This window comes from Loxodonta africana, chromosome 7 (genome assembly GCF_030014295.1).
Source record: "Loxodonta africana isolate mLoxAfr1 chromosome 7, mLoxAfr1.hap2, whole genome shotgun sequence".
NCBI classification, from domain to species: Eukaryota; Metazoa; Chordata; class Mammalia; order Proboscidea; family Elephantidae; genus Loxodonta; species Loxodonta africana.
The window spans coordinates 108870787-108890453 of NC_087348.1; the positions used below are offsets into that span (position 1 = coordinate 108870787).

The following is a 19667-nucleotide window of genomic DNA, read 5'->3' on the forward strand; positions in this document are numbered from 1 at the left end:
TCTCCAAAGGGTAATGTGCCCCAGAACAAGGGCAATTTAAATCTAGGATTTTGAAATGGAAGGAAGAAGTAAAAGTAAGCTCTTCCTAAATTTCTCCATATTACCCAGCTGGAGACGGAATGCTTGTGAGGAAGTTGTTCCTTTCTTTACACAAATGTTACATACTTCAGAATTAGAAGCTACGAGATGAGATCTTCCTATAATTCCTAACCAGGCTTTCAAACTGGTATCTATCCTCTAACCCTTGTTTCTGCCTTTCTTGTCTCTCAATTTGATTTTCTCCTCCTATCTAATGCCACAGGCTTCCATTCTGCCCTGCCATTTTAAGGATATTAATTCTCATTCTTTTGCGTATCTTTTCCCATATATATCTATTCATTCTCTCTTCCACCCACTTTCTTTGTTCTTTTCTTTAGCTTTTCATCATGTTCGATTTTGTTTTGTTTTGTTTTTGAGAAGTGGCTGATATATTAGGGTTTATTTTTCTTAGCTAAGATTCATGCTACCTCACATTACAAAGGCAGATTACCGTACTCTTCCATACTGATAAACCACTCACAGCATCTCAAGGAACACCACAATTTCAGCTCAAGTTCTTAAGGGACAAAAATCCAGCAAGTGTGTCACAACTGGTTCTGCAGAAAACAGTCTCATACTTACATTCCACTCCCTGGCTATTTCTCTCTCCTTATTTAGATTTCTCTGATTTTCTTGGCTCTTTTGCCATAAAGACCTGGTTTGCTTTAACAGTTTCTCCTGCAAAAGAATCATGAATAGGAGTATCAGAGAAGTCAATTTTATACATTTCATACCTTAACGAATGAATAGAGGCAAAGGTTGATGTACTTTAGGGCGAGTGGAAGGACCGTAATGTTTCCCTGTTTACCCTCCATAATTATCAAATCTGGGAAATTGCAAGCTGTAGAATCACAAAATTTGGTATCATTATTTGCCTAAGGAAACCGACAAATGAGGATTTTATGTAACATGGCTAATTTTGAGATAAACTTCTTTCCACAGAATTTGGGTCTTCTGATGCTGTTTTTGTTGTGTGCCATCAAGTGGATTCTGACTCATACCCATGCTATAGGACAGAGTACAACTGTCTCTTAAGGTTTCCTAGGCTGTAATCATTAGGGGAGCAGATTGCCAGGTCTTTTCTCCCTCGGAGCTGCTGGCGGGCCGAACTGTCAACATTTTGCCCAGCAGCCAAGAGCTTAACCACTGTGGCACCAGGGTTCCTCTACTGATGCTAGTTCCCTGCGATAGGTTCTGGAGAAGCAGCTCAGACTCCCTCCCAAGAGTTTCTAGATCAAGGCCTTGTGTGCAGAGACACTAGGGCCTGGCATCAGCCTAAGCCAGGTAAAAGATGGAGGGAGGTTCTGAGAAGTAGGAGGAACTGCCAGGAGGAGGCAGCATGTGAGTAGCTGGGTAGGCACCTACGAGGCCACCATCCTTTTGTCTGACTCCTCTGATATCTTGCAGTTTCTCTGGTTTCAGTCTTCCAGGGATAGGACAATAGGTGAGGCCTGGCTCTGGAGTCAGATAGTAGGGATTTAGCAAGGACAGTGTCCCTATGGGAAAGGGACTCAGCTGAGCCTATGCCTGGGTGCATGGGGAACAAATGGGTGAGGAGGGTAGAGTTGGGAGTAGCTTTTGGGACCTGCAAGCCTCAAGGATGTCCAGAGTAAGACATTCCTGCAAAGTGAAAGATTAGATGTTGCAAGGGGTGGGGGGGTATAGCTGTTGCAAAGGGGTGGAGGTGGCTTTTCTGTTGTGACCGCTGGACAGAACATGCTCCCCTGTTAGCTTCAGAAGCAAGCAATGGCTGCCCAGGGAAGAGTTCCTGTGCTCTGGAAGAAAGGAAGTAGAACTCTTCTCTCTGCCCCTCTGTGGAGCTAAGCCCAACCACACAGACAGAGAGGTCTACAGGGCTTCTTGCATTCTAGAGGGCCTCCTGGTGGCCCAGACCCCAGAATTCCCTCCCTAAATCAGTGGCCACCCAGGATTTGCTCCCTGGTGTGTTTTTTCTCAGGGCCAATCATGCCAGCTCTATGCCAATGATATTGCCATTCCCAGGCCAGCATCTTTAAAGATCACTTTTCTCTCTTTTTATGGCTTAGTTTATAACTTTCATCATAACAAAACCAAAATGATGGAAAAAATGACAAAGAAAGAATATTTGAAGAATAAATAACTCATATTCCAATTTTGCTAAAATTTGATAATTAAACCATATGCTTTCCTCTCCTAATGTACGTCTCACCAAAGGTTTTAGTGCTCAGGATGCAGAGATTTTAGAAGGACAAGGAACCACCTGGCCTCTAAACCTTGCATAGGAGCCCTGGTGGGTCAGTGGTTAAGTACTAGGCTCCTAACCAAAAGGCCTTCAGTATGGCCCCACCAGCCATTTGGCCACAACACAGGAGAAGGATGTGCTGATCATTTCTCATAAAGAATACAGCTTAGGAAACAATATGGGACAATTCTCCTCTGTCCTATAGGGCCACAATGAGTCAGAATCAACTTGATGGCAAACAGGGTTTGATTTTTTGAAAACGTCCGTGATACATGTACAGATATTTCGAGTATGATGCTAGTAAGGCTTTGTTGTTATTGTTAGGCTTAAGAAGACAAAGTAAAGAAATATGATGACATGTGCAAAGACCTGGAGATAGAAAACCAAAAGGGAAGAACACATTCAGCATTTCTCAAGCTGAAAAAAATGAAGAAACAATTCAAGCCTCGAGCTGCAATCCTGAAGGATTCTACGGGGAAAATGTTAAACGACACAGCAAGTAAGGCTTTACGCTTCTGCTTTTAAAAGTGATCTTAGATTCCAAAGCACAACTACTCACTCATCGGGGGCCCACAGTTTTTAAAAACACCCAAAAGGATTTCTTTTTATTTCTTAACCAACTTTCCTAGTACCATCCTTTCTGTTCTGAAGTAAGAGATACCTATTTAATAATAAAATAACATATCATTCCAAAATATTCATACAGGTTCTTTAGGAAATATGGGATTAAAGTGAGTTCATGTTATTCTTTTGCTTTTCTGTGTTTTACAAAATGTTGGTGATTTACATGTAATACTTGTGTAAACCAAAAATAAAATTGAAATGTGCTCCTCTTGCAAGACTTCGAGGGTTTTATCCCATCGTTGGTTCCCTTCACCTTTCACACAACGTTGTGTGGACCTCCTTCACTAAAATCTCTTAAACTCTCTTTTTATAGGGTATTTCCCACTTTTCTGACAGATAACATCTATTTTTACAACCTCTTAATTGTTATTCTACTCTCTCAATTTTATTTTGGTAACTGGTTGGATACACTGAGATGAGGAAAAATAGGAGGAATCAGATCTGACATTTATTTACTCTCCAGTAACTGTCAGGTATTTTGATGGGGTTTTGTAAAGGATGTAAAACTTTGGCTGAGACTTAAAGATGAGTAACAGTTAACCAGAGAAATATTTTAAATGTTACATAATTCTCATTGAATCCTTTCCATTCGAAGGAAGAATCAGTTTGGTTCCTCAGAAAGCATTTATTCCCAAGCGCAGGGTCCAAAAGAATCCATAAATCAGTCATTTAATTCAGGTTCAGGTTTTGATATACAACTCATAAAAAAATTTTACAACAGCATGCATTTTCTGGGAGGAGAGGGAGGGCTACCTGGCTCTAAATAGAAGCTGGCCACCCTCAGGGCACTATGGACTGAAAGTCACTTCCCTTTTAGCTATTTCTCTTATTTTAATGTTTTTATTCCTTCCCCTGAAAATTCCTCTTATCCCAAGCCTCTTGAATAAGCGGCCAGTCTTTTTTTCTTGCTTCTAATTAAGGTAGTTCTGGTGAGACTGGATAGAAGGTCAGCTGGGATAAGAGGATAAGTGCAGATGTAGCATCTGAAAACTAAGTGTAAATTTAAACTCAGAGATTGGGCAAATTTTTATTTATATTGCTAAGGCTAAATTATCGACTCAACGGCACTCGGTTTTTTCAGTAAGGTTAAACTAAACCACACAAGGAATATATCTCAAGTAGGGTGAGTTATTCTCATTCATTCCAGGAAGAGAGTAATTTTTTTAATCTCTTTTTCTTCAGAACAATAGTATCACAAACACTGTAGGACTTCAATAATTCACTTGCTGAATCTTGAAAGTGAAGAAGGTTGAGCTCCTATTGAGGTTTCTGGATATCTAGGATTATGAAAGTGGCCCAAAGACTTAAAAATGTCATTGGCTAAAGGCCAAGATCGCTGGTCTAAAGAAGATGCCCTAATGTTACCGGAAAGTGTGGAGAATAACCTCCCTCCTAAAGATAAGCAAAAGTTCAAAACAACTCAGTCACATATGAACTGGGAAAATGGTAGCTTTCAGAGTTTTTTTCTGGAGAAATGTACAAAAACACAGGGTTGGAGATTTCTTATAATTTAAGGAAGTCTAGTACTTTGAAATAATTAGTCCTGGAAGCTGAGGAACATGTTAAAAATCTCTCCAAAATGAAAAAAATATAAGAAACATCCGGACTTCCCCCAAGGAGAAGTGTTCCCAGTACTCCCAATTGCACCCTGAGCTGAGCAACCAGGAGCTGGCCAAGGTTCCATCCCAGGAATTTAAAAAGCTCCCAGAGAAGATGAAACTAAAATATACTCAAGATTTCCAGAAGGAGAGAAAGGAATTTGAAGAAAAACTGGCTCAGTATCAGAAAGACTGCCCTGATCGCATCCAGAACTGCAAGAAATCCGATGTCCCCAAGAACTGCCAGACTCAAACCCAAAAATGTTCGCAGAGAAATGTGAACAAAATGAGGTCTTCTCTGGAGACTGGTCACTTCAGAAGGAGTTGAAATTCCACAGAGAGCACAAAAAGCACGCCCCATGGATGGATACCACAAGTTCTACCCAGATTTGTGGTTCAGTAGGGAGCTGCAGCATGTGCCCATGAGAGAACGCAGGGTGGAGATTGGTAGACGCTGGCAGCACATCCCACAGAGCCTGAAGGACCATTATAAGAACCTGGTTGAGGAGGTGCTGAAATAGTCCAAGGTGGACCTTTACCTTCTCTGTTGAGCTCTGTGAATTCCTGCACTGGAATTGGGTTGAGAAATATTTGATAGGTGCCGTGAAGGAGACTATCCACCTCCTAGGATCTCTCTTACCCACTCCTTGAGGGAAGGAGTTGGTCATTTCCAATCCTAGTAGTTGTCAGAGTCATGTAGGCTGCAGTATTTATGTCTGTATATTTAACTCATAGCTTTCACAGGTATTTTTATTTCTGAATTCAAAAATTAAAAAAATAGTACTTACTTATTTCTTTTGCATAATCTTCTCCATACAATCAGTGCCCTCTAATTTGGGGCACTAGTTTTCCAGGCAATGTCTGCATTTATTCTGGGCAGAAATCCCATGTACTTTCTGGTGCTCCAGATGCAACTGAATCTCACCTTCAGCATACTTATAGTGTATATACTCTACATATAGCATATATAGATATATATACACACATAGGTACATATATATGTGTGTATATATATACTACATGTAGAGTATATTTTTTATACATATACTAGCATTTCCTAGTATATATCATATGTATACGTATATCATATTATATGTATATGAATTTCTCCTGCAGATCTCCTGCCAGTCTCTTGGTTCTACTGCCTGTACTGCCGATATTTTTCTGTTGCTGCTTCTCGTTGTCTTGCCGTTTCACTGCAAAAGCCTTCTCTATGTCTCCTGGATCTGGGAGGGTCTCAGCACAGGGATTCCTGGTCCAAAGGACTTGCTCCACTCCTGGCTGTCCTTTCACGGTAGTTCTGAGATCCTCATTTGCACAGACCCACCGAATCACTTAGCGGGAGTTACAAAGCCCGGACAAGAAAGGGCATACAAAATCAATCCGTGGCACAGCAAACAACAACAAACAAATCGAGACTCACTGATTCTTCTTAACTATGAGCTGCAGAGAGGGATGACTGGGCAGGATCAAGCTTCCTTGGTCTCCAGCCTCTGAGGCTTATGGTGCTTCCCTCCCAACCTGGCAAAATCCCTTCAGTACAAAAGAAAGTGCGATAAATAATGTGAACGTTGATAAGGTTTAAAATAAGAAAAATGATATCTTGATAAAGTTATCAGAAATCAGATGAATCCCCATCATTAAAGAACCATAAACAAGTTTTCTCTATTGCACAGGAATTTGAGAAAGCCTAAAGATGAGGGCCATCAACAAAATGGGCTGACACAGCAGCTGCAACAATGCGCTCACACATAGCAAAAATGATGAGGACAGTACATTATTGGGCAGGGTTTTGTTCTGTTGTGCATAGGGTCCCTGTGAGTAGGAGCTTACTCAAGGGCACCTGAAAACAGCAACAGGAAGGTATTTCAAAGGAGAGTACAGGGAGCTGGTGCCTCAGAGCAAGGGGAACCTCATCTTACTGGTGGAGCCATTGCGTGTTTCTGGAGCAAAGAGAGTTTCTTCTGTCTAGCGGTCTTGAGAGGTAGCCCCCTTTTCCCTATGATTTTCAGTCACGCATTTCCCTCCTCCCAGACTTCCCTCAGATCACCCCTCCCCCATCTGACTGGTTCCATCCACTGGTGCTGGAGGATCAGGAGATCCCTGGGGCTTGCAGGTCCCAAAACATCACTTCCCACCCTCCTACCCCCACCCCCTATGCAGCCAGACATGTGCCTAGCTGGTCCCCTTAATGCAGATACACTCTCCCTGCTGAGTTTCTGCCCTCTGTCCCCAGAGCTGGACCTCGCTTTTCGTCCTATTCCCGGAAGGCTCAATTCAGGGAAAATCCAAGATTTCAGAGGACTAAAGCAAAGGGTTGGTGGCCTTCTGGGTGCTCACAGAGCTTCCTGAACATATGAAAGGGGTATCGGGGAAACTGCGGCTTCCTCCTTCCCTCTCTCTTCCTGATGGTAACTTCTGCTCCTCAGAGCCTCTCTCCATCTCTCATCTGGCTCAGGCTATTGTGGGCCCCAGAATCTCTGTGTCCACGAGGAGATGCTTTAAGCACTCTTGTGCAGAGCTCTGAGCTGCTTCTCCAGATCCACAGCTTGGCTTTCCAGAAACCACAAAGGGTATCTGGGTTCAATAGTAAAAGAAGGAGGGTTTCTCAAGGGTCCAAGGTCGTATCTCAATTCACCCCATCGACAGTGCACTAAATGGATTGGAGACATAAACCTGTCATTATCACCTTCTCAAGTAGAAATAAAATCCAATTTACCTGAACGCAACTCTTTCTCTTCCCTGTTCAGGAGGTCCCCCTGAGTTGGGGCTTCTCAGCCTTTCGTTCCTCTTTCTCCTGAGTTGGGATGGGGAGTGCCAGACAGAGAATCCGGGCCCTGCTCTAGTTCTTGAGCCCTTGGAGGCTTGATCTGGAGTCTGCAGGGCAAAAGAAATCTCCATTCTGTAGTGGTGGTCAAAGCTGGCCTTACATAAAATTCTTGCATTGAAATGAAAAAATAAAATCAATAACTAAAATACAACTGTTCCTAAAGCCAACCTCAGGCAAACCATTTCCAAATTTTCCAAGACATTTGCTAGAATCATAAACTACTGACTCATCTTTTCTACCTTTTTAAACTGTTAAAAATAAAAGTCCTTAGTTAAAAAAAAAAAAAAATTTAGAAAGCTGGTATGTGGGGGTTCATTTGCTGAAAAGTTAATTTTTTTTTAATTTGAAACGATTTTCGTGAATTTGGGTTTGTTTCTAGCATAGTTTCTGGCCCATTTATCTTTCTCCTTGTTCCTATATCAATACTGCACTTTCAAGAGGTAGATTCAAAAATAATATTCCAGTCTTACTGAAAACAAGTTTTTTATAGTGTAGAAAACTGGGAAGAGACTGGGAGATTGGAATGGGTCACAGAGGTCAGTCTCCATCTGAGTCATCCAGCCTAGCGCCTTGGGACTCTGTGAGTTGACACAAGGCTTCACCACTTGCTTGAAAGGATGGCCGATGGCCTCACTAGGTTTCCGGTCCATGCGCCGCAGCATGGCTAGCCCATAGGCCTCCACAGGCACTGTCTCGTAATCTGCCTCCTCACTGTCTGCCCCTTCTCTTTGAGGATGCATTCTTTCTGGATCATGGAGACAGTGAGCCTGGAGTTGACACCCTCATTCTCTGTCTCCTCCAGACTTTTCTCAGATTCCTCAATGAGCTTCTTCATGGCCTAGGACATTACCACCCCAACCATCAAGGCCTCAGCATCTCTGGATGCTCCAGGTGGCTGGGTCAGTAGCTGCCTGCAATGTCCATTCTGGATCAAGATGATGACAAATTCCCTGGGGGCTTCTAAGGGCTTCATACTCTTCAGCTTCCTCCTTTTCACAGTCTTGAAGAAAAATTTCTCCTCCAGGGTGGCCCTCACACTGTCTCTAAGGTCCACCACCCACCGCTGGGTGGAGATGTGACTGAAGGGGAAAGAAATTGGGGCAGTAGAGACTGCCACTGGCTTCAAAACCTTCTCTTCAGCAACATTGTCCAACATCTTGCTCCGATTCCCCTGCAGGTGCCCTGTTTGCGTGGTTCCTTGGCCTCTCCCACCTCGGGCCTCACTCTCACATCTGCCCTACTGGGGCAAGTGTACAAAAACACTGTAGCTCCACTGATAAGTGCCTGGAGGCACCCCACTCTGCCAGTAAACTTCAGCCAGAAGGCACTCAACTCTCATGCTCTGTGGGTTGGCAAGCGTAGCTCCACCAATCAGTGCCCAGAGGCACCCCCCTTTGCCAGGAAGCCTGCTCTACAAAGGCTCTCAGCTCTCTCATTCTGTGGGTTGGCTCCAGAACTGTCTGGCATTGGTCTCCTGGTTCTGCTGCTGGCCAGTTCTTTGTTGCTGCTTCTCACCATCTGCCCTGTCTCCAGTGTAAACCGTTTTCCTCACTTTCTTCTGAGCCCTCTAACCATTCAGTTTCAAAACCACTTCCACATTTTAGGTATCTGTTAGAGCAACACCCCACTCCCAGTACCACAACAATATATCTATGATGATGGGAGGATGATGCATTGTTCACCCTCATGCAAGCATTCAACTGCCAATTTGTATAAATTTTCTGAAGAAATATCAAGAAAAGAATGGATGTAGATTCAGAGAGTTCAAGTCCATGTTTTGGGGTTCATTTATTTAAAAAATAACAAATTCATGACTTTCATAGGTTGACTCAAGGCATGACTTCCTACTAGACATTGAGTGTGGCACTTTCTTTAAGCAGATTGAAAAGTAGTTAATTCAATCATTGGCATCAGAGTGTTTCTCTATTATGCAAAACAAAATCTAATCATCTACACCAATCCCTTTCTGAAAGCTTCATAAACGCAGTTTGAGAAAATGGGTGTGGCCTTCAGAGGGTCTATAAAACATCACCCAAGGAGACAAACTCATTCTTCTTCAGATCCACTGTGTTTTGAGTTGCCTCGGCCGTGGAGACTTCTGAAATGGACTGCTACCATAGATGACCACCTAATCCCTGAAGTGAATTTAGCTGGACTTTTGAACTTGACGGCACCTAACAGCAACAATTCATTGAACGATAATGGGAAAACCCATTACCAGTGCACACAGGTGAGTAAACAGTTTCCACAAATTCAACTTCTCCTATTTCTCTTCAAAAATCGGAATTTTAATTCATCTGCCTGTCTGCCAATCTAAGAATTTAGTAGCTAGAAATGATTTCATTACTTTAAACTTACCAACTGCCATCAAGTCAATTCCTACCCATGGTGATCTTATGTGTGTCAGAGTAGAATTGTGCCCCATAGGGTTTTCAATGGCTGAAACTTTTGGGAAGCAGATTTCCAAGCCTTTCTTCTGAGGGATGCTTGGATGAACTTGAACTTCCAACCTTTCAGTTAGCGGTTTAACAGTCGCGCAAGTTAACCATTTGTACCACCCAAAGACATGCAGTCTCTTCTTCCTATATATTTTATGAATTAATAAGATAAATTATTTTTGCTCTATTAGTTTATATATTACTTGATTGTCTGTGTATATTGTGAGTGTGACTAGATAATTATCTCCAGGTAGCTTGCAATGTTTTAGCTGGTGAAATCCTTGTGTTGTTGATGTTGTTTGGTGCTGTGGAGTCAATTTTGACTCATATCAACCCTAGAGGACAGAGTAGAACTGCCCTGTAGGATTTTCCTGTCTGTAATTGTTATGGGAGCAGATCACCAGGCTTTTCTCCCAAGGTGCCACTGGGAGGGATCAAATGCCCAATCTTTCAGTTAGCAGCTGAGCACCAACAGGGCCCTTTGTGTATTTGTTTGTATATATTGTTGGCCTATGTGATGTGTTGAATTAAGAAATACTCATTGTAAGATTGTTGTTGTTGGGAGGTGCCTTTGAGTTGGGGCCGCCTCATAGTAACCCTGTGTACAGCAGAATGAAACACTGCACACTCTTGTACCATTCTCACAATCCTTGCTATGTGTGAGCCTATGGCTGCAGCCACTGTGTCAGTCCACCTCACTGAGGCTCTTCTACTTTTTTTTTTTTTAATTAACTTTTATTGAGCTTAAAGTGAACATTTACAAATCAAGTCAGACTGTCACATATAAGTTTATATACATCTTACTCTCTACTTCCACTTGCTCTCCCCCTAATGAGTCAGCCCTTGTAGTCTCTCCTTTCGTGACAATTTTGCCAGCTTCCAACTCCCTCTATCCTCCCATCCCCCCTCCAGACAGGAGATGCCAACACAGTCTCAAGTGTCCACCTGATACAATTAGCTCACTCTTCATCAGCATCTCTCTCCTACCCACTGTCCAGTCCCTTTCATGTCTGATGAGTTGTCTTCGGGGATGGTTCCTGTCCTGTGCCAACAGAAGGTTTGGGGACCATGACCGCTGGGATTCCTCTAGTCTCAGTCAGACCATTAAGTATGATCTTTTTATGAGAATTTGGGGTCTGCATCCCACTGATCTCCTGCTCCCTCAGGGGTCCTCTGTTGTGCTCCCTGTCAGGGCAGTCATCGATTGTGGCCGGGCACCAACTAGTTCTTCTGGTCTCAGGATGATGTAGGTCTCTGGTTCATGTGGTCCTTTCTGTCTCTTGGGCTCTTAGTTATCGTGTGACCTTGGTGTCCTTCATTCTCCTTTGATCCAGGTGGATTGAGACCAATTGATGCATCTTAGATGGCCGCTTGTTAGCATTTAAGACCCCAGACTCCACATTTCAAAGTGGGATGAAGAATGTTTTCATAATAGAATTATTTTGCCAATTGACTTCGAAGTCCCCTTAAACCATGGTCCCCAAACCCCCACCATTGCTTCATTGACCTTTGAAGCATTCATTTTATCCCGGAAACTTCTTTGCTTTTGGTCCAGTCCATTTGAGCTGCTCTTCCAAGTATTGAGTATTGTCCTTCCCTTCACCTAAACCAGTTCTTATCTACTAATTAATCAGTGAAAAACCCTCTCCCACCCTCCCTCCCTCCTCCTCTCGTAACCACAAAAGTATGTGTTCTTCTCAGTTTGTAATATTTCTCAAGATCTTATAATAGTGGTCTTATACAATATTTGTCCTTTGGCCTCTGACTAATTTCGCTCAGCATAATGCCTTCCAGGTTCCTCCATGTTATGAAATGTTTCACAGATTCATGACTGTTCTTTATCGTGCGTAGTATTCCATTGTGTGAATATACCACAATTTATTTACCCATTCATCCATTGATGGACACCTTGGTTGCTTCCAGCTTTTTGCTATTGTAAACAGAGCTGCAATAAACATGGGTGTGCATGTATCTGTTTGTGTGAAGGCTCTTATTTCTCTAGGGTATATTCCGAGGAGTGGGATTTCTGGGTTGTATGGTAGTTCTATTTCTAACTGTTTAAGATAACACCAGATAGATTTCCAAAGTGGTTGTGCCATTTTACATTCCCACCAGCAGTGTATAAGAGTTCCAATCTCTCCACAGCCTCTCCAACATTTATTATTTTGTGATTTTTGGATTAATGCCAGCCTTGTTGGAGTGAGATGGAATCTCATGGTGGTTTTAATTTGCATTTCTCTAATGGCTAATGATCGAGAGCATTTTCTCATGTATCTGTTAGCTGCCTGAATAGCTTCCTTAGTGAAGTGTGTGTTCATATCCTTTGCCCACTTATTGATTGGGTTGTTTGTCTTTTTGTGGTTGAGTTTTGACAGGATTATGTAGATTTTAGAGCTCAGGCACTGTTCGGAGATCTATTAGCTGAAAATTCTTTCCCAGTCTGTAGGTGGTCTTTTTACTCTTTTGGTGAAGTCTTTAGATGAGAATAGGTGTTTGATTTTTAGGAGTTCCCAGTTATCTGGTTTCTCTTCGTCATTTTTGGTAATGTTTTGTATTCTATTTATGCCTTGTATTAGGGCTTCTAAGGTTGTCCCTATTTCTTATTCTGTGATCGTTAAAGTTTTAGTCTTTATGTTTTGGTCTTTGAGCCACTTGGGGTTAATTTTTGTGCTTGGTGTGAGGTATGTGTCCTGTTTCATTTTTTTGCAAATGGATATCCAGTTATGCCAGCACCATTTGTTAAAAAGACTATCTTTTCCTCAATTAACTGACACTGGGCCTTTGTCAAATATCAGCTGCTCATATGTGGATGGATTTATATCTGGGTTCTCAATTCTGTTCCACTGGTCTATGTGCCTGTTGTTGTACCAATACCAGGCTGTTTTGACTACTGTGGCTGTATAATAGGTTCTGAAATCAGATAGAGTGAGGCCTCCCACTTCCTTCTTCTTTTTCAGTAATGCTTTGCTTATCCGAGGCTACTTTCCCTTCCATATGAAGTTGGTGATTTGTTTCTCTATCACCTTAAAAAATGACATTGGAATTTGGATCGGAAGTGCATTGTATGTATAGATGGCATTTGGCAGAATAGACATTTTTACTATGTTAAGTCTTCCTATCCATGAGCAAGGTATGTTTTTCCACTCGAGTAGGTCCTTTTCAATTTCTCATAGTAGAGCTTTGTAGTTTTCTTTGTACAGGTCTTTTACATCCTTGGTAAGATTTATTCCTAAGTATTTTATCTTCTTGGGGGCTACTGTGAATGGTATTGATTTGGTGATTTCCTCTTCGATGTTCTTTTTGTTGATGTAGAGGAATCCAAGTGATTTTTGTATGTTTCTCTTGTAACCTGAGACTCTGCCAAACTCTTCTATTAGTTTCAGTAGTTTTCTGGAGGATTCCTCAGGGTTTTCTGTGTATAAGATCATGTCATCTGCAAATAGAGATAATTTTACTTCCTTCTTGCCAATCCGGATGCCCTTTATTTCTTTGTCTAGCCTAATTGCTCTGGCTAGGACTTCTAGCACAATGTTGAATAAGAGTGGTGATAAAGGGCATCCTTGTCTGGTTCCCGTTCTCAAGGGAAATGCTTTCAGGTTCTCTCCATTTAGAGTGATGTTGGCTGTTGGCTTTGCATAGATGCCCTTTATTATGTTGAGGAATTTTCCTTCAATTCCTATTTTGGTGAGAGTTTTTATCATAAATGGGTGTTGGACTTTGTCAAATGCCTTTTCTGCATCAATTGATAAGATCCTGTGGTTTTTGTCTTTTGTTTTATTTATGTGGTGGATTACATTAATAGTTTTTCTAATATTAAACCAGCCTTGCATACCTGGTATAAATCCCACTTGGTCGGGGTGAATTATTTTTTTGATATGTTGTTGAATTCTATTGGCTAGAATTTTGTTGAGGATTTTTGCATCTATGTTCCTGAGGGATATAGGTCTGTAATTTTCTTTTTTTGTAATGTCTTTACCTGGTTTTGGTATCAGGGAGACGGTGGCTTCATAGAATGAGTCGGGTAGTATTCCGTCATCTTCTATGCTTTGAAATACCTTTAGTAGTAGTGGTGTTAACTCTTCTCTAAAAGTTTGGTAGAACTCTGCAGTGAAGCCGTCCGGGCCGGGGCTTTTTTTGTTGGGAGTTTTTGATTACCGTTTCAATCTCTTTTTTTGTTATGGGTCTATTTAGTTGTTCTACTTCTGAATGTGTTAGTTTAGGTAGGTAGTGTTTTTCCAGGAATTCATCCATTTCTTCTAGGTTTTCAAATTTGTTAGAGTACAATTTTTTGTAATAATCTGATATGATTCTTTTAATTTCAGTTGGGTCTGTTGTGATGTGGTCCTTCTCGTTTCTTATTCGGGTTATTTGTTTCCTTTCCTGTATTTCTTTAGTCAGTCTAGCCAATGGTTTATCAATTTTGTTAATTTTTTCAAAGAACCAGCTTTTGGCTTTGTTAATTCTTTGGATTGTTTTTCTGTTCTCTAATTCATTTAGTTGAGCTCTAATTTTTATTATTTGTTTTCTTCTGGTGCCTGATGGATTCTTTTGTTGCTCACTTTCTATTTGTTCAAGTTGTAGGGACAGTTCTCTGATTTTGGCTCTTTCTTCTTTTTGTATGTGTGCATTTATCGATATAAATTGGCCTCTGAGCACTGCTTTTGCTGTGTCCCAGAGCTTTTGATAAGAAGTATTTTCATTCTCATTGCATTCTAGGAATTTCCTTATTCCCTCCTCAATGTCTTTTATAACCCAGTCTTTTTTCAGGAGGGTATTGTTCAGTTTCCAAGTATTTGATTTCTTTTCCTTAGTTTTTCTGTTATTGATTTCTAGTTTTATTGCCTTGTGGTCTGAAAAGATGCTTTGTAATATTTCGATGTTTTGGATTCTGCAAAGGTTTGTTTTATGACCTAATATGTGGTCTATTCTAGAGAATGTTCCATGTGCTCTAGAAAAAAAAGTATACTTTGCAGCAGTTGGGTGGAGAGCTCTGTATAAGTCAATGAGGTCAAGTTGGTTGATTGTTGTAATTAGGTCTTCCGTGTCTCTATTGAGCTTCTTACTGGATGTCCTGTCCTTCTCTGAAAGTGGTGTGTTGAAGTCTCCTACTATAATTGTGGAGATGTCTATCTCACTTTTCAGTTCTGTTAAAATTTGATTTATGTATCTTGCAGTCCTGTCATTGGGTGCGTAAATATTTAATATGGTTATGTCTTCCTGATCAATTGTCCCTTTTATCGTTACATAGTGTCCTTCTTTATCCTTTGTGGTGGATTTAAGTCTAAAGACTATTTTGTCAGAGATTAATATTGCTACTCCTCTTCTTTTTTGCTTATTGTTTGCTTGATATATTCTTTTCCATCCTTTGAGTTTTAGTTTGTTTGTGTCTCTAAGACTAAGGTGTGTCTCTTGTAGGCAGCATATAGACGGGTCGAGTTTCTTTATCCAATCTGAGACTCTCTGTCTCTTTATTGGTGCATTTAGTCCATTTACGTTCAGGGTAATTATAGATAAATAAGTGTTTAGCGTTGTCATTTTGATGCCTTTTTATGTGTGTTGTTGACAATTTCATTTTTCCACTTACTTTTTTGTGCTGAGACGTTTTTCTTAGTAAATTGTGAGATCCTCATTTTCGTAGTGTTTGACTTTATGTTTGTTGAGTCGTTACGTTTTTCTTGGCTTTTATCTTCAGTTATGGAGTTGTTATACCTCTTTGTGGTTACCTTAATATTTACCCCTATTTTTCTAATTAAAAACCTAACTTGTATTGTCCTATATTGCCTTAACCCTCTCCATATGGCAGTTCTATGCCACGGTTATTTAGTCCCTGTTTTTGATTATTGTGATCTTTTACATATTGACTTCAATGATTCCCTGTTATGAGCATTTTTTTCTTAATTAATCTTAACTTGTTTTTGTGATTTCCCTATTTGAGTTGATATCAGGATGTTCTGTTTTGTGACCTTGTGTTGTGCTGGTATCTGATGTTATTGGTTTTCTGACCAATTTCCTTTAGTTTTTCTTGTAGCTTTGGTTTGGTTTTTGCAAATTCTCTAAACTTGTGTTTATCTGTAAATATCTTAATTTCACCTTCATATTTCAGAGAGAGTTTTGCTGGATATATGATCCTTGGCTGGCAGTTTTTCTCCTTCGGTGCTCTGTGTATGTGATCCCATCGCCTTCTTGCCTGCATGGTTTCTACTGAGTAGTCTGAACTTATTCTTATTGATTCTCCCTTGAAGGAGACCTTTCTTTTATCCCTGGCTGTTTTTAAAATTTTCTCTTTATCTTTGGTTTTGGCAAGTTTGATGATAATATGTCTTGGTGTTTTTCTTTTTGGATCAATCTTAAATGGGGTTCGATGAGCATCTTGGATAGATATCCTTTCGTCTTTCATGATGTCAGGGAAGTTTTCTGTCAGCAGATCTTCAACTATTTTCTCTGTGTTTTCTGTCCTCCATCCCGTCTGGGACTCCAATCACACACAACGTATCCTTCTTGATAGAGTCCCACATGATTCTTAGGGTTTCTTCATTTTTTTAAATTCTTTTATCTGATTTTTTTTCAGCTATGTTGGTGTTAATTCCCTGGTCCTCCAGATGTCCCAGTCTGCATTCTAATTGCTTGAGTCTGCTCCTCTGACTTCCTATTGCGTTGTCTAATTCTGTAATTTTATTGTTACTCTTTTGGATTTCTACATGCTGTCTCTCTATGGATTCTTGCAACTTATTAATTTTTCCACTCTGTTCTTGAATAATCTTTTTTGAGTTCCTCAACTGTTTTATCAGTGTGTTCCTTGGCTTTTTCTGCAGTTTGCCTTATTTCGTTTCTGAGGTCATCCCTGATGTCTTGAAGCATTCTGTAAATTACTTTTTTATATTCTGTATCTGATAATTCCAGGATTGTATCTTCATTTGGGAAAGATTTTGATTCTTTTGTTTGGGGGGTTGGAGAAGCTGTCATGGTCTGCTTCCTTATGTGGTTTGATATCGACTGCTGTCTCCAAGCCATCACTAAGATGTAGAAGTGGTTTATTCTATAATTGCTCACTGAGTCTTATCTTGTTTTGTTTTCTTTCAATATACGTGGATGGGCTACTAGATTGTGCTGTCTTGTTTGTTGTAGCCCTTGACTTACTTATGACCTATTACCAGCTGGTTTGGGCTGTTGCCAGATATATATGCCTGAGTCTATTCACTATTCTTGAGTAGAATCTGATTTTGGGTCATCAAGTGTGTGCTGCACCCTAACACCTATCCACCTCGAGAAGTAGGGGTGATAGTTGTTTGCACCAGATTCTATTAGCAGCTGGAGTTCACCCTCCAGGGGGGGCAGGATGCTGACAGGCTTCCCCCAAGTGTCAGTGAGGTAGGTGTGTCTCTATTCCTATAGCACCTTGGTGGGAGGGCACTGCAGCTGAGCCTTAGGGCCCCAGTGCAAGTACCTCTACTAATTGGTAGGTGTCACCCTCCTTAGACCCCTAAGGCAAGAGGCTAGGTGGTCTGGGGGGGAGCTTCAGCCCTCAGTTCCCTGTTGTGGGTCTGTTAGGGCTCTGTTGAATAAGCAGAGATATCAGACCTGGGAAACTTGTTTTTCCAGAAAATCCGCTAAAAATAAAATGCAGTCAGATCCCTTTCAGAACTGCCTTTGGATTAGAACCGCCACCTTGTTCCCTGTAAGGATGAAAGTCCGAGATTTGGATCATATATGCTTGGCTGGAGCTGGTTCTGTGTTTTTAGTCCAATTAGGGATGGATGTTTGGTCCCTGGGTTTTTGTGGTTCCTTCTCTCAGGCCGGAAGAATGGGTTAGGAAAAGACCATTAAAAAAAAAAAAGGGAAAAGCAAAGCTGCCGCGGAGCCGGAGCCGTTCTCCCTCTGGCTCAGGAAATTCCAATGTTAATGAAGCTGCCTGGGAAGGGTTGGGGAGGGTTCAGAGAAATAGGATAGTAGCACCTCGGAACATAGCCAAAGTTGCTTATCTTGCTTGGAATGACTATTTTATCTGAGATTCCTGAGGGGCGTGTCGCCTATGTGTGCTGGCTGTGTGGAGACTGCCCCCGAGGGTCTGTCCCGCTGAAGCCATGGTCAGATCCTCCGTTGCCAATCCAAAGCCCAGCATCAAGGTTCCCCTGCTGGGACGCTGCACTCCCGGCTCCAAAATTAGTCGCTGCCTCCCAGAGAGTTCCCATCCCACCAGCCGCTTCTCTGCGCCGCCTCCGCAGACCGGCTGGGCCCCCTCCCGGGGTTAGTTCAGGGGAGTAGGGCTGTGCCCCGTGCTTGCGCCGTGACAGCGCCCAGTCAAAGGTCCGGCGCCAAGTTTCCCCAGCTGGGACGCTGCACTCCCGGCTCTAAAACCAGTCACTGCCTCCCGGGGACTTCTCCCACTAGCGGCGTTGCCACGCCACCCGCGCGGACCAGCTGGGCCCCCTCCAGGGGTCAGTTCAGGGGGGTACGGCTGCGCCCCTTGTTTGCGCCGTCACAAGATTTTAAGTTTATGTCCCCTGGGCCCAGACCTGAGCCCGACGCCAAGGTAACCTGACTGGGACGCTGGCTCCAGGCTCTGAAAACAGTTGCTGCTTCTCCGTATTTGTTCATTCTCTGTCTCTAAATCTGTGTTTGTTGTTCAGAGTTCGTAGATTGTTATGTATGTGATTGATTCACTTGTTTTTCTGAGACTTTGTTGCAAGAGGGATCCGAGGTAGCGTCTACCTAGTCTGCCATCTTGGCCCCGCCTCCTCTTCTGCTTTTTTGATGACCCTCTACTTTACCAAGCATGACATCCTTCTCCATTAACAATTCTCTACTGATAACATGTCCAAAGTATGTCAGACAAAGTCTCTACATCCTTCCTTCCAAGAAGAATTCTGACTGTACTTCTCCCAAAACAGATTTGTTTGTTCTTCTGGCAGTCCATGGTATATTCAACATTCTTTGCCAACACCACAATTCAAATGCATCAATTCTTTGGTCTGTCTTATTCAATGTTCAGTTTTAGCACGCATATAAGGTGAGTGAAAATACCGTAGCTTGGGTAAGGCGCACCTTAGTCCTCAAGATGACATCTTCTTTGCTCTTTATACTTGAAAGAGGTCTTTGCAGCAGATTTGCCCAATGCAATACATCGTTTGAATTCTTGACCGCTGCTTCAATGGGTGTTGTTTGTGGATCCAAGGAAAATGAAATCTTTGAAAACTTCAAGAATGTTTAAAATGATGTCTCTTCAGTTTTCAGATATGAATTTTAGTTTTCAGACATGGATTATAAAGTGTTTGGAAACTATCGAGGACTGCAGAAAACTAACAATGTTGAATGTAAACAAGTGATAGATATGTGAGGGCTCTCTGAATTCACCCAACAATTCCTTTTTACTTTTTTTTTACTTATTTTTTATCACCCACAAAACTGTGAGCCACTGAGTACCAGAATATTGTCTTATTTACCATTGTACCTGCACAAGAGATTACTGTCTATAAAATGTAGATATCAGTAAATGTTGATTGATTTAATGTTAATATTGGACACTACAATTTGAATTTTTTTTTTTTTGCTTTCAATAAGACCTACATTTGAATACTGAATCAGTAATTCAATTTGATGTATTTTTTTTTTTTTATGATGTTAGACAAGTAATTCATTCACCCTGTCAAGATTTCTCATTATAAAGTGTTGGTAAGGATAGAAAATGAATGAATAGTATCATTGGGAGGATTAGAATAGGTAACCCAGATAAAAGGGATCAGAGAAATGCCTATAAGTAGTAAACAATAAATATCGGCTTCTACTATCTGTTTAAAGTTATCATCATTAATGTTGTCAATATAGATAATACCACATTAATAATGACTTCTTGGCCAGTGCCTTATCTATTCCACAGAGAG

The 19667-nt window shown here is 41.4% G+C and overlaps 1 pseudogene; it reads right to left on the reverse strand.

The window, feature by feature from the left end:
• The window catches only part of LOC135227230 (G-patch domain and KOW motifs-containing protein-like), a 33710-nt pseudogene extending 24660 nt beyond the window's left edge, over positions 1-9050 (reverse strand).
• Positions 9051-19667: the final 10617 nt, after the last annotated feature.